This window comes from Pelodiscus sinensis, chromosome 3, assembly GCF_049634645.1.
Source record: "Pelodiscus sinensis isolate JC-2024 chromosome 3, ASM4963464v1, whole genome shotgun sequence".
NCBI classification, from domain to species: Eukaryota; Metazoa; Chordata; order Testudines; family Trionychidae; genus Pelodiscus; species Pelodiscus sinensis.
Genome location: NC_134713.1, coordinates 6,450,634 through 6,465,670, shown reverse-complemented (window position 1 = coordinate 6,465,670; position 15,037 = coordinate 6,450,634). Strand labels below are relative to the sequence as shown.

The 15,037-nt window shown below is 50.6% G+C and overlaps 1 protein-coding gene and 1 long non-coding RNA gene across 5 annotated transcripts in view; one reads left to right on the top strand and one right to left on the bottom strand.

Moving 5' to 3' along the window:
- Positions 1-15,037, bottom strand: part of EFR3B (EFR3 homolog B) — a 159,556-nt gene that overhangs the window by 105,891 nt on the left and 38,628 nt on the right. The window lies entirely within an intron of this gene.
- On the top strand, positions 138-14,398 carry LOC142827729 (uncharacterized). The gene is made up of 3 exons (XR_012902433.1): positions 138-272; positions 11,138-11,210; positions 14,261-14,398. It is a non-coding gene; the product is annotated as an uncharacterized LOC142827729 (long non-coding RNA).

The following is a 15,037-nucleotide window of genomic DNA, read 5'->3' as shown; positions in this document are numbered from 1 at the left end:
GCCCCGCAATCCGGGTGAGGTCACATTGGGTTGGATTCCAGTGTGTCACAAATACTTGTGACGGGAAGAGGGTTGGGATTGGAAGGCGGCGGATTGAGTTTGTTGGGCCATGCTGAATTAAACTTGGCTCGGTTGAAGTGCACTGTTGTGGGAAAGTAAGAACTGAGCCGAGTCAGCACCCACTGGCTGGGACTGGGTGGAATGAGGCTGGGTCGGTTCTGGCTGAAATGGAAAGGAACGGGCAGCAGATTGGGTTACATATACAGTACCAGGTTAGTATACCCCTGTATGATAGGCCCGTTTTCTGCCAGGCTTTGACCCTCACCCCCAAATAATTCTGATCCTGTAAGCTATGATTTTTCCAAGAGACAATCCGTTTCCAATATCAGTGTTTGGTTTTCCAGATTGCTGTAGAATATGGATTCTGTCCCTGACATGCCCTTCTGCAATTCCCCTGGTTCCCTCGTGAGAGACAGGAGATTTTTCTCCCCAGATATAGGAGAAACTCAGGCTGTGTGCGGTTCCAAGCTGGAAAGGACATTTGCAGGAATTACTCGTCCCATCCCGTGTGTGGCCCACTAAAATCTGGCTCCCTTTGGGCACCCGGGGTTCCGTTACCACCTAGCACTCTCATCATGCTGTCCATCTTCCCAGGGGCATTGCACACATTAAAGAATCCTCCAAATACCCCATGGAAGGAGATAAGAGCTGGATTCTGCAGCTCTTCCTGAGTTCTTGGGGAGTTTTTCCTGAGCCTGCAGGATTATCCCCATTTTACAGCTGGGAAACTAAAGCAGAGAGACTAAACAACTTCCCCCTGGCTACAGAGCAAGTCAGAGATGCCATTACAACAGAGGAGATTCTGGCCAGTTTACCACTCAGGGTCTTGGGCCCACCTCTGTGCAAGTTGCCTAGTGGCTGCAGCACAAATCGGGATCTAGAACGCCTGGGTTCTAAGCCTGACTCTGTAGGATGAGCTCAGACAAGCTTTGTCCCTGCTGTGTGCCTCAGTTTCCCCATGTACAATGGGGAATAATGCACACTATCTCTTTGTATAGCACTTGGAGCTCAACTGATGAGACGTTCTGCATCAGAGCTGGGTGTTATTGCTAGCTTGATACTCTAGCATTCGTTCAGTGAAATAACCCAGTTCCAGCCCAGGACTGGATGCAAAATACCATGACCTCACGAATGGCTTTTTAGTCCGATACATTCTCTGCAATGCTCATAGGGAGGGAGCAGAGGAGAGGAGGTGGCAGTGTTCAGAACGCCGCTGGCACGACATCATTAACAGCAACCCACTGTCACTAATTAACAATTCTTGACCTCTAAAGGGAAAAACATTTTTTTTTTTAAATCCAGGCTAAGCGTCACTAATCTGATGATGTCCTTCACTAAGAACAGGGCTTTGGAAAATGGGAAATAATGCCCGATTTTTACAATGAATGAATAACCCGTTATAGAAAAAAATCCTGTGGGATTTCAGAGAAAGTTATACTCCTGTGGAGCTTTGTAATGGTGAAGCAAAGAGGCCTATTGAAGAGTGAGCGTTCCCCAGATTTTCACGTAGGTGTTTGAAAACCAGGAGAGACAGACCCTAACCCTCAACCGCTGCTGTACACGGACTTCCACGGAGGTGCATCAATTTATACGAGGTGAGGAACTTACCCTATAAATATGTAAAAGTAACATTGTAGAGAATCTTACTAAATTTCAGTAGCATCCAATTAGTTTCATCCCTATGAAGTTCTAAGAATCTAGACTATAACACTATGGTTACAGAAGAGACGGCACTACTTCTGTGACAGGAAACCAATTTGAATCTGATGTAATACACTTCCAGTGCACTGCACCAGATTCAAAATACAGGCAGTCCCCGAGTTACGCGGATCCGACCTGTGTCGGATCCGCAGTTACGAACAGGGTTTGCGCCGCGTCTCCCTGGTCTGCTAGAGACCAGCAGACCAGGGAGACGGGGAGCAAAGCCGGGGAGCACGCGGGCAGCGGGCAGCGGACAGCCTAGACGCGCCGCGGCTGTCCCACTGCCAGCGTCCTCAGAGGCTTTGCTCCCCGTCTCCCTGGTCTGCTGGTCTCCAGCAGACCAGGGAGACGGGGAGCAAAGCCGCGGAGGACCTGGGCGGCGGGACCGCGGTGCGTCTCGGTCTCCCGCCCGCGTCTCCCTGGTCTGCTGGGGGGGGGCACAGCTAGTACGCCCCCCCCTCCCAGCAGACCAGGCTTTTCTCTGGACGCCTGTGGTAGAGCAGCTGGGGCGCTGCCGGTTGGTCCCGCAGCGCCGCTCTGGGCGCTACTGGACCAACCCGGCAGCACCCCAGATGCTCTGCCCCAGGCATCCTGATTCAGCCGCTGCTGGTCAGTTTCAGCAGCAGCTGAATCAGGATGCCTGGGGCAGAGCAGCTGGGGTGCTGCTGGGTTGCTCCAGTAGCGCAGCTCCTCGGCGCTACTGGAGCAACCCAGCAGCACCCCAGCTGCTCTGCCCCAGGCGTCCCCAAGTCAGCCGCTGCTGAAACTGACCAGCGCTGACTACAGGAAGCCCGAGACAGAGTTGCTCTGCCCCGGGCTTCCTGGAATCAGCTGCTGATCAGTTTCAGCAGCAGCTGACTTGGGGATGCCTGGGGTTCTTAAGTTGATTCTGTATGGAACTGACGTCCAGATTCAGCCTGTTGAAACTGATCAGAGGCTGATTCCAGGAAACCCGGGGCAGAGCAACTCTGCCTCGGGCTTCCTGTAGTCAGCCGCTGGTCAGTTTCAGCAGCGGCTGAATCTGGACGCCAGCTGCGACTTACATACAGATTCAACTTAAGAACAAACCTACAGTCCCTATCTTGTAAGTAACCCGGGGACTGCCTGTAGTTTATCTCGGATACATCCCTAAGGGGCGATACCTTCTATGTGATTCCCAGCAATATCTGGATTCAAGGGTGGGGATGTACCATATGGTGCTCTGTTCCAGGCTACAGAGTTTCACTCCCTAAGTTCTACTCAACATAGGTCCTGCTGACTCATTCCATCTGTGCGGTGCTTGGCAAGTCCCTGAGTTGTCTTAGGGGCTGACGGCATGCTTGGAGCTGCACCCAACACAAATGCAGAGCCAATGGCCTCCCTTCCAGGCTGCGAGAGAGAGAGAGAAGGCAAGAAGCCCAGCGAAGGACGGATTAGGGATGTAAAATTCCATTTAAAATATGAATTGATTAAACTGGATGTTTACCCAGTCTGCTTGTGGCACAGTAGGCCTGGCCAGGCTGAGCCTGTCACACCGCACTGCAGGAGGGGTGCTGCTCCTGCCAGGCTGGGTAGGGCTCACCAGACAACTCCAGGGATAGAGGACAGCTCCCATCAGGCCGGGCGCCTGTTACCCCATGAGAATGCTGGTGAGGCAATGCTTCCCAGGTAACTGGTTAACCCTTTACCATCCCTACAATGGATTTTGAGTTGCTGTATTTGTGGTGTCCGTTGTTCTTTGCAGAAGATGTAAGTCTGTAGAACAGAAGTGGGCCGTAAGGGGCCCGTAGGCCAAAACAACATTTCCCGCAGTTCCCATTGGCCAGGAACAGCAATCCTCGGCCAATAGGAGCTGCGAGCAGCCGTTCCTCCAGAGATGCAAGTAAATACAGCATCTGGTGACTTGCCAACGGCTAACCCTGACAAACTGCGTCGCCACAGCACCCTTTCCTTGAAATAAGCTACACAAATTGCGTAGCTCATTTTGGTGTTATTCCGAAACATCCCTTCTCCCTCGTACAATGAGATTACAGGGACATCGGAACAGCGAGCCCGTTCTATTTCGACAGAACAGGCTTGCTCTTAAGACGCGGTCGTCTGTGGGCAGAATCAAACCTGAGCAGGTGACACTAGAGAAGTGATTATTCCCCTTTATTCGGTTCTGGGGAGGCCACCTCTGGAGTATTGTGTCCAGTTCTGGGCCCCCCACTATAGAAAGGATGTGGAGAGGATCCAACAGAGGGCAACCAAAATGATGAGGGGGCTGGAGCACATGACCTATGAGAAGAGACTGAGGGATATGGGCTTATTTAGTCTGCAGAAGCGAAGAGTGAGGGGGGATTTGATAGCAGCCTTCAACTTCCTGAAGGGAGGTTCCAAAGAGGATGGAGAGAGGCTGTTCTCAGTAGTGACGGATGGCAGATCAAGGAGCAATGGTCTCAAGTTACAGTGTGGGAGGTCTAGATTGGATATTAGGAAAAACTATTTCCCTAGGAGGGTGATGAAGCACTGGGATGGGCTCCCTAGGGAGGTGATCGCCATCCCTAGAGGTTTTAAGTCTCAGCTTGACAAAGCTCTGGCTGGGTTGATTGAGTTGGGATTGGTCCTGCTTTGGGCAGGGGGTTGGACTTGATGACTCCTGAGGTCTCTTCCAGCCCTAGGATTCTAGGTGTGCAGGTTCCACAAGCTTATTGGAACGATGTAAAATAGAGCCAGAGAGGAGAGAGGGAGGAGAGCAGAGGGACGAGACAGATGGCAGAGCTCAGCTGACTCAGCAGGTTAAAAATTAATTGATCCTTCAAAACCTCTGAGTTCTGCACAACTCACCTCAGCCTATTTCTGATTTAACACACACACACATGCCTCTACCTTCTCAGGGCCTCTGCTTCCCGTCTATGACGTGCAGAGACTCGTGCCCTTCCTCTCTGGGGCTGCTGCAAAGCTTGATGTATTAACCATTGTATCCGCAAACGTCAGTCGCTGTGGAAAAGCAAAGTCCTGCCTCGAGGGAAACGGAGGTGGCAGAGCGGCTGAGAATTTTAATTAGCCATTGGTCGGATGACTGTGGCAATGCTGAGAATTGCAAGCCAAATGGGGCAGGGAGAGGCCATACTATTTTACAGCCAAGCTTTAAAACAAACGTGCTTTCCAAGGGAGTTGTCGACACCACATTAACTCCAGCAGCATGGGCGTGGGGCTGGAACTGCTGTGCCATCTCCCACTTTGAGACACAGGATGCTTTGATCCCCCGCTTACAATCGGCCCCTTTAAGCCAGCGGGGTGGCAAATGAAGCCCGGAGGAGAGGAGCAAAGCATGTGGCTACAGCACAGAGGGGTGGTAGGTGTATCCCATGGAGTCCAACTACGGGACAAGGGGCCACTGGGAAAGAGAGGTGTGGGAGAGTCCATCACAAAGAGGTTTTCGTCTGGACCCATCATGGAGAGATGGGGAGAGGGTGCTCCAGAGTATGTAGTAAGTCTGTGGCTCATGCAGCATCTGCTCAGGGTCACTACCAAGCCACTCAGGTAAATGAGAAGGAAAAAGAACACTCTCTCCCCTTCCTCCCAATGCCATCAGAGATGGGACATGCCAGCACATCAAGCCCAGCAACCCTGGCCCGGGTAGGGGGTCACAAGCTGCTCCCGTCTCCCAAGCTGCATTCCGGGCTCCTGTGTCAAAACCAGGATTCCAGACACCCCCGCACCTGGGGCTGACATTCCAAATTCCAGACGGGAATTCTACGGCACAGGCCCATCCGTCTCTCCCAGACAGTGGTCCTGGGCGCACCATTACACTGGCACGCTCCCTGCCAACCCAGCTCGCGCAGGACAGACTGACAAGGCCCCCAGCTTTCCACCATCTTCCCTGCAGGGCCACTTGGGGATGTTGCCAAAGCAAAACTTGCATGCGACTGGGTGCAGGTGCAGAGCACAGTCCACGGTCTGCCGCGTGGCATGCCTCGGCACTGAGGTCAGTCACTCTGAACGGCAGCAGCCAGATATCTGACACCATTAAGTCCTTACTATGTTGAGTTGCCAGGGAATCCGTTCCTGCTGCTTTTTACACCACGTGAAGCTTTTTTTTTTTTTTTTAAATCCAGTCTAGAGAGACTTTTGTTAGGTGCCGCAGACAATCCGTGCGGGTTGTTCTCCGCAAAGCGCACCAGGCCTATAATAGCAACATCACAATTAACAGCACTCAGTGTTCCCCAGTGCTTTTTGCATGCCCAGATCTGAAAGCACTTTACAGACGGAAGCCAGTTTATCAGCCCTGTGCCCATTTCACAGATGGAGAAAGTGAGGCACCCTAAGGGAGGGGCAGTGACTTGTCCACAGTCTCAGGACAGAGCTGGGGACAGAAGTCAGGTCTATTGACTCCCCAGCCAGTGCCCGATCCCCTAGCACCATACAAGCGCTTGGCACCTTTTGTACCAAACGACGCCAGAGCGCTCCCCATCCCACAGCCAGCTTTTGCAAACCTGGGCCTCCGAACATCAGCACACTGGACGTTCACCGATACTAACTGTGCTCAGTTCCTGCGGTTGCCAATGGGAGCCAAGGGCTCCGTCACGATTGCAGGCGTCACTACAAACCCTAATGCTGTCGCATCCAAGTCAAGATGCCGAAAAAGACAGATCGGTTGCTCGTGAGCCTTAACCGGTTATTAGCTTCTCAGCTTCGGGGTTGAGAAGAGAAAGGGACTTTCTATTAAGCCGCCCGCGTGGGGGAGGAGAGAGGTTATTGGGATTGTACAACAGCAGCTCCAGCTGTGCAAACAAAGAGCTGAATTATGTGGTGCGTTACATACCCTACAGTAAGGGCGCACACCCTTGATGCATGGTTCACAACTTGGCTTTCGACATAATAACCCCCTTTGCCTTTGTGTGGTGAGAATTCTAGCTAAAGTGCTCCGTTAAACAGGTTTTTCATTTGCTGGTTTTTGCTCCTTGTCTGCTAGCTTATTATATATTTTAGAAATATGCATCTGTCTATCTGTCTGCGAGTCCATTTGTCCAAGAACTCCTTCCTAAGCAGTAAGAGGTAGGACCACCGAATTTGGTAGGCAGCTTCCTCTTATCATAACTTAAAGCAAGGTCAGGGTTTGGTCGTGCTAGGACAACGGGATGTGCCTGGAATTTGATTGTTTCTCATAAAATGGAAAGGGACAGGTCTGGCAGGAGGGTGTTATACTGCAGAATGACCATAGGGGGCAGCAATGGGCCAGAGATGAGGACCAGGTCAGCTATAATCCCATTGGGCCAGCAGGAGGCAGGAGTGGAGAAAGGGACCACTATCTACTATATATCTCAGGGAGTCTGTCTGTCACTGCATCTGTTTGTCTGTCTGTTCACTATCCGGGGGACACGTACCCCTTTCCCAGCTGTATCTGCTGGAGATGCAGCATCTATGGCCCCAAGCTACTGCCGTGAGAGAGGGCTGGGGTGGCCCTCTCTCCCTGGGGCAGCCTGCATATGGAACCCCTCATCCCTGCCCCACTCCAGAACAATGATTTAGATGAAAAACAACACTTCTCTGAGTTAAGGACCTGCCAGGTAAGGACAATGCCAGGTAAATTTTCTAGTGCAATATAAAGCATGCATGGAAAATCCCTGTAATAACCAAGCCTATCGATTTATCCCACATGTAGGCTCCCCTGTGGGAAAGTGGATACAAGTTTATCAAGTGTCACGAGAAGAAATGTTGATAGGAAAAGGTGAAACAGGCAGACAGACTGAATTAGTCCAAACAAAAAGGCCTCCTAACTTAAGGACCACGGCACGATCATGCCTGGTGAACAAAAGAAGTGTGGGACTACAGATCGGTGAACCAAAAATCGGTGTGTTGGAAACCAGACCTAACTGGCAGACAAAAGCATGAAAGATTGGGCTGTTCTGCCTGCTGCTCTCTGGAGTTCTGAAAGGAAAGATCTGATGGGATGGAACTAGCAAAAGTAGCAGCTACCTGCCAACCACCACTGCAGCAAACTTTCCAGTCATGGCGGTGCCTCCGCTGTCTCCTGGGGGCAGGGTCCATGGTGGCATGGTTGGGCCATCTCTTCCTCCTGATCCTACAGGGCCTGGATTGCACCACTACCTCCATTGCTTCCATCTAAATCCCAAATTCCATCTAGGATGTGAGACTTTGTTCTTCCCCTCTCCCCCATCCTCAAAGTGTCCTATAAAAGGAAATCCTTCACACAGCACACGGTCAACCTGTGGAACTCCTTGCCTGAGGAGGTTGTGAAGGCTAGGACTAGAACAGGGTTTCAAAAAGAACTCAATAAATTCATGGAGGTTAAGTCCATTAATGGCTATTAGCCAGAATGGGTAAGGAATGGTGTCTCTAGCCTCTGTTTGTCAGAGGGTGGAGATGGATGGCAGGAGAGAGATCGCTTGATCATTACCTGTTTGGGTCACTCCTTCTGGGGCATCTGGTATTGGCCACTGTCGGCAGACTAGTAGTATGGCCGTTTTTATGTTATGGTCCTTTTCCTTCCTTACCTTATTTCGTCTTTCCTATCCCCTTCGTTTTTGTTCCTCTCTGATTCGAGTCTCATGTAGCTAGCCAAGGCTGTGTATTTCTCAACACTGCTGTAAGCCTGTGACCAGAGAGGCAGCTAAAAGCACGGCCCTAAAGAACAGCCTGATGCTGGTGCCAGGTCTCAGAGGGGCTGTTCAGACTGCATGCCAGGCCTGGGAAGTGTCAGCAAAGAGACTGCAAAGAAAAGTCGGAACCAGAAGCTGCATTTGCTCCCTTTGCTGCTCGTTTCTCTCTTCTTGCGTGTGCGTTTCTTTTGTTGTGTCCTCTAGGACTTCAAGCCTGTCTCAATTAATCCCTTCACTCCCTCCTCCCCAAAGGACAGTTCGTTACCATCTTTAATACATCTGATGGGAGGAGGTGGGAGTTTCTGTCTAAAAACTCTCTTCAGCTAACAGGAAAAGGAACATGGAATGTTAAAATGAAAGGACTATTTCACAGTGCGCTTTGGTGCCAGGCTATTAAAGATGCTGGAAGAGGAACTATATTTTATTGGACCACATTCTGAGGTGAAAGAGATGAGCTTGAAAGTTTGCCTCTTTCACCAGCTGAAGCCGGTCTAATAAAATACATTTCCTTGTCCATCTCGTCTCTGTACCTGACATTTACGATGCTCCAAATGTTTTCCCTTCATTTCTATACCAGTAATGGTGCTAACCTGGCTGGGATCTTTATGCCAAACCTTGTTTAATGTCTGACAGTTTTCACAGTCACATTAATGCCTTTGATTCTTTGAGCCCGTAGAGTCCAGCTAAATTAATACAACAGACCATATGTTCAGAACAGATCTGAACCCCAAATCCAAATCCTTCCCAGATTTGCCCAGAACTAATTTTTTCCTTCTCTTTATAATGGGGTCACGCAGCAGATGGAGCCAGTTAACTCCTGTTGGAGCATTAACTTCTCTTTATTCGGGGACAGGCTTGAAGCTCATTCAGGGCGCGAGCCAAAGAGACGCTGAGTACCCACAGCTCTCATTGTCTTCTGTGGGACCTGCCCCAATCTGGATCAACCTGATAACTTAAACCAACGGAGCCTGTTCTCTTGGGTCGTCTTTAAAATTCAGCTTTCAAGGTTGCGCTCTTAGAACAGTGTTTCTCAACCTTTAGGACACCAGAGGCTGGCCTTCCGAAACTGTGCCAGGGAGATCTCAGGGACAGTGCAAATCAGCATGGATCCATCAGTGTGGCTGTACTGCTTCACACCCAGCCGAGATCTGACCCTGTAGTCTCTATACGTAACAGCCCCCAGCCGCCTGTTTTGACACTGCACCTGGAGATTTCATAATGGCCAGGTTCCTGAATTCATATTGCCTGGTGATGATTCAGTCACACAGTAAGCTCCCCGTATAAAGCAGAGATTTGCCCTGGGAGGACTTCATTCTGCACCAGGCGGAACACGAATGTATAAACCCAAGCAAGTGGTCTCAGGATGTTAAGCTTCTTACCGGGTGGGCAATTTCATTACACAACAAATGGCAGAAGGAAGAAAAGCGCTTCCATGGCAGGAAACATAGCTGTTCTAGCGGGGGGGGGGGGGGGGGTGATGCTGGGCCGAGCTGGGAATGGGGGAGCTTCACTGGACCGGGACAAAGCGCAGTTTCAGGTTACTGATCCCTGCAGAGAATGGATCAAGCCAAGCTCAGTGGGCACAGACCGACCCTGGCCATGCTAGGATCAGGGATGTACTAGCCATGGGCTAAGGGCCCCAATCTGCAAGGTGCAAGACTCAACATCCTAATACAGGCAAAAATTGCAAGGTTCAAGCATGACTAGTGGGTCTAGGGATTTTTTCTTCCTCCTTGAGTATCACAGTAGCTGGAATAACAAGAAGGAAATCTGTGGTACCTTAGAGACTAAGGCCAAGTCTACACTAAAGGGGAAGGTTGAATTAAGATATGCAACTCCAGCTACGTTAATTACGTAGCTAGAGTCAACATAACTTGATTTGAGTTTCCTCACCGTCCCCACAGCGGGAGGCCGATAGGAGCAAATGCTCCCATCTACTTCTCTTACTCCTTGCAGGAGCAGGAGCACCAGCCATGGATGAGAGCGCCCTCCGAGTTCGATTTAGTGGGTCTTTACTAGACCTGCTAAATCAAACTCCGGAAGATCAATCTAGAAGACTTCCCTGTAGTGAAGGCATGTCCTAACAGATTTATTAGGACATAATCTTTTGTGGGTAAAACCCACTTCATCAGATGAATTGGAGTGAAAATTACGAAAGTATAAGTATATATAAAGAAGTTCCTTGTGTTAATGAAGCTAATTAAGTTGGGGTGCAAGTGGGTCATTCACACAGCATTTTGGTGCGGAGAAGTGACTATCCAGAGAGGGGAAATTGCCTTGGCAATGCATTAACCAGTTGAGATCCTTATTCAATCCGAAACTGGGATGGTGATGAGACTTTCAGCCTCAAATGACTTCTTTTAGATTTAAAAAGAAACCACAACAAGATGAATTGGAATACCAGGTGCGTCAATTATCTCTCAGGAGCGAGAAGCAACGGAGGGCTCTGTAAGGCAGCCAGCCCAGCCGCTGCTCACATTATGAATTGAAAACAGCACAATCAGCTCCTCGCTTTCCAGAGCACTAAATTAACTCATTGGGAAATCAAGCCAGCCTTCGCATCCCCCTGTCCTGACCTGCTGACTCAACCAGCTCTTCAGAGTAAATGCAAAACACGGTGAGATTTCTGCTGCCTATGACTCGCTCCCGGCTGGGGGTGGCATTTAGAGGAGATTAACTAATATTGCAAAGCCGACGCACCATATGGAAGTCACTTGTTCCAGCAATGGTCATAGTGGTTGTTTTTCCATCGCCGCTGTTGTGGTTCAGAGGAGAATGTCTCTTTTTTTCAGCTCTCCTAGTGTGGGAGGCGGCAGTTTCTCTTGGTCGCCAGAGATCACAGGAGAAATACACTAGAGCACCAAGGTAAGCTAGGATAGATATCCAACCCTGACAGCCTGTGACCACCTCCCTTGCAGCCTTAATTGCCATCAATATGAACATATCTCCTCCCATCTCGCCTGGGCTATACATGGAAGGGAACTAGGTGACCTTGGGAAAGGCACTTAGGGCCATGTTCTCAAAGTATGGACTAACTCTGAATGCTCGACTTGAGACATGAGATTAGGGATGTGAATGCTTAACTAGTTAACTAGTGGGGGCTGGAGCAGCCCCCAACCTGGTCCAGCCCCACACAGATAGGGGCTGCTCCAACCCAGCCAGTGCAGCCCCTGACTGAGGGGCAGGCTCTTCCAGCCGGTCTGGAGCACTGTCCCCCAAGCCCTTCCTTTAATCGGCTACGGAATTTTACATCCCTACAAGAGACCTCTGACTTTGGCTGGAATTACACGTATGCAGCAACCTCTGAACAACAGGTTGGGCACCCAAAGTGAGTGGACACTTGAAAATGTGGCCTTAGCCCCCTCCCCCATGCCTGTTTCCCTACCTACAAAATGGAGAAAACAACCCTCCCAGACTTTGGAAGAGGAACGGGTGAGCTAGCTGTAGGTGTGGAAAAGGCCTGAGTTTTCAATGTCTGCAGCGATGGGGCGTGTGCGGCTTCGCTTGGGAGGCCATGCCACAGTAAATGTCACTAGCTGAGATGCACGGAGAACACAGCCGTGTGGGACAGTCCCTTCAGCACTGCTCTAGCTGTTGTGGTAACAGCAGGAAACGCAGCCATACTGTTCTCTTTGCAGTCCTTGGACTTCTACCAGTTCCCTCAGCTCGCTATGTGGCCTGTTATCTTGGGAGAAGCAAAACCACACTCCATGCCGTGCTGAAGGGGGATTTTATCTAGCCAGTCTCTACCACAGAGATTCAAACTGCCAGTTTGTCAGACTAAGGGCACATTCAGAAAAGGGCAACAAAAACGATGAGGGGTTTGGAACGGCTGCCATGTGAAGAGAGATTAAAAAGACTGGGACTTTTCAGCTTAGAAAAGAGGAGACTAAGGGAGGATACGATCGAGGTCTATAAAATCATGACTGGTGTGGAGAAAGCAAATAAGGAAAAGTTATTTACTTGTTCCCATGACATAAGAACTAGGGGTCACCAAATGAAATTAATAGGCAGCAGGTTTAAAACAAACAAAAGAAAGTTTTTCTTCACACAGTGCACAGTCAATCTGTGGAACTCCTTGCCAGAGGATGTTGTAAAGGCCAAGACTATAACCGAGTTTAAAAAAAGAACTAGATGAACGTATGGAGGATAGATTAGCTTCATTAGGCAGGATGGGTAGGAATGGTGTCCCTAGTTTCTGTTTGCCAGAAGCTGGGAATAAGTGATAGGAGAGGGATCACTTGATGTTTGCCTGTTCTGTTCATTCCCTCTGGGGCATCTGGTATTGGCGACTGTCAGAAGACAAGATACTGGATTAGGTGGACCTTTGGTCTTACCCAGTCTGGCCATTCTTATGTCTACACTGCAGCACAAGGCCCACATCCCTGCCCAGGTGAAACCTGCGAGAGGGGTGGGTGTCAGGGCCCGGCCTCCAGCTGGACCCTGAAATTCTACACTGCAGTTTTTAGCCCCACAGCCCAGACTTCGAGACCTGCAACTGGGCTCACTCCCCCACTATAGCCACTCCGCCTTGGGCGCACACAGCACCGGGCAACACCTGCCTACGATCAAATGGAGCCTGCTGCAGGTTGCAGCTCACGCAGTGGGAGACAGGGCTGGTGCACCGAGGGCCGGCACCAGGATTCAGGGGAGAAAGAGCCTTGGGCAGAAAGTACCAGTAGCACTGGAAACCGCTACCCTGGAAGAGTGAGCACTGGACCCACACCCCTCGTGTGGGGCACTGCCCCTGTTGTGGCACTTTGACCACTTACAGGGAGAGAGAAGAATGAGGGAGCTCTACAGCCTAAGCTGAGAGCCAGCTGGCTTTTAGCTCAAGTGATAGAGGCTCCTACATGACCAAATCCGCCCGCTGATGGTTATAAGCGGGGGCTCATCCAGGACCCCAACTGGGTCTCAAACTTGGAATGCACTTCCTTAGCTAGGGGAAGCCCACTTATAACCACCACCAGGCGGATTTGGTTGTGTAGGGGCCTCTACCGCTTGAGCTAAAAGCCAGCTGGCTCTCAGCTTAGACTGTAGAGCTCCCTTGTGCGCCTCTCTCGCTGTAAGGGGTCTAAGTGCCACAACATGGGACAGCGAACCACACTTCGGCTGTGTCTACGCTGGCAAGTTATTCCGGAAAAATCAGCCGCTTTTCCGGAAAAACTTGCCAGCTGTCTACACTGGCCGCTTGAATTTCCGGAAAAGCACTGACGATCTCATGTAAAATCATCAGTGCTTTTCCGGAAAAACTATGCTGCTCCCATTCGGGCAAAAGTCTTTTTCCAGAATACTGTTCCGGAAAAGGGCCAGTGTAGACAGCACAGTAGTGTTTTCCGCAAAAGAGCCCCGATGGCAAAAATGACGATTGGGGCTTTTTTGCGGAAAAGCGCGTCTAGATTGGCCACGGACGCTTTTCCGGAAAAAGTGCTTTTCCGGAAAAGCGTCCTGCCAATCTAGATGCGCTTTTCCGGAAATACTTTTTAACGGAAAACCTTTTCCATTAAAAGCATTTCTGGAAAATCATGCCAGTGTAGATGTAGCCTAGGTGTGTGGGTGACATACTCCCCCTAGCTGAGGAAGTGCGTCCCAAGCTTCAGACACCCAGTTGAGATCCCAGACAAGCCCCCACCTGTCACCACCACCAGGCAGATTTGAACCTGGGACCTCTGCAGCGTAGCATAGGACTGGCTTTATAGATCAAGCTGTAGCGGCTCCTACACTAAGCTCTGTAGGTCCCAAGTTCAAATTCCCCCGGCGGCAGTTACATCACTGGGATGAGACTGCCCATTGCGGACAAAGTCTTGGGCCACAGGTTGGTTGGAGTCAGACCGGCTCCCTGCGTCAGTGCTGGCTGTGCACAGACAGGAGCTACGCCCAGCTGTTTACGCCCAGCTGTTGCAATTTCATGGCAGGCTGTACAAAGGCCAGGAGACCAGGCTGCAGGATACACAGCAGCCAAAGGGCCATGCCCATGGCCTCAAGCGTTTGCCAGCGGCATCCAGTCCAGCAGTGCAGAGGGGCCAGATGTGCAAGGAGCCGCACAGAAAAGGGTGAGCACAGCAGCACCAGTGTATCACTTGTCCTGGCCTCGGAGGAAGAAGACTAGCAAACACGGCCAGGAGCTGACTCAGCACCAGTCACATCGCAGGTCTCCACACTGCCAGATCATAGGAGACAGGAGAGGCAGGACAGTTACGTCTCCTCTCAGAGGTGCAGGGCAACAATCTACCAAGATCACTGGGGGACATTCCCCTCCAGCCCTCATTTTGGAAAACAGTTGAGTCCTGAGCACAAACAAAGTGGAAAAAAATCCCCCAGCATTAAATATCTAATCCTTGCTAGAGCCCAAGATATGGTAAAGAGAAACCAATAATCCCTTGTATTTCTAATGCAACTTTCATCCAAAAGGATCACACAGCACTTAGCAGATTTATGGGCCTGGCTCGCTTCCAGCCGACGGTGTCATGCAACAGCTGGGAAACTGGTTTCCAGTGACATCTGGGTAAGCGTGTGAACGGATTTCCCTTTGGGTTCTGCAGCGCCTTGCAGTTTTTCCAGCTGCCCCTGCGTGGAGGGAAACCCGCATGCTGAGAATTCTAAGCTACAAAAGAGCAGAGTTAGCACGCGGTGCCACGGCCTGGGCCAACAGGGCCATCTCGGAGGGACTAACCATAGGGTTGGACAGGGAA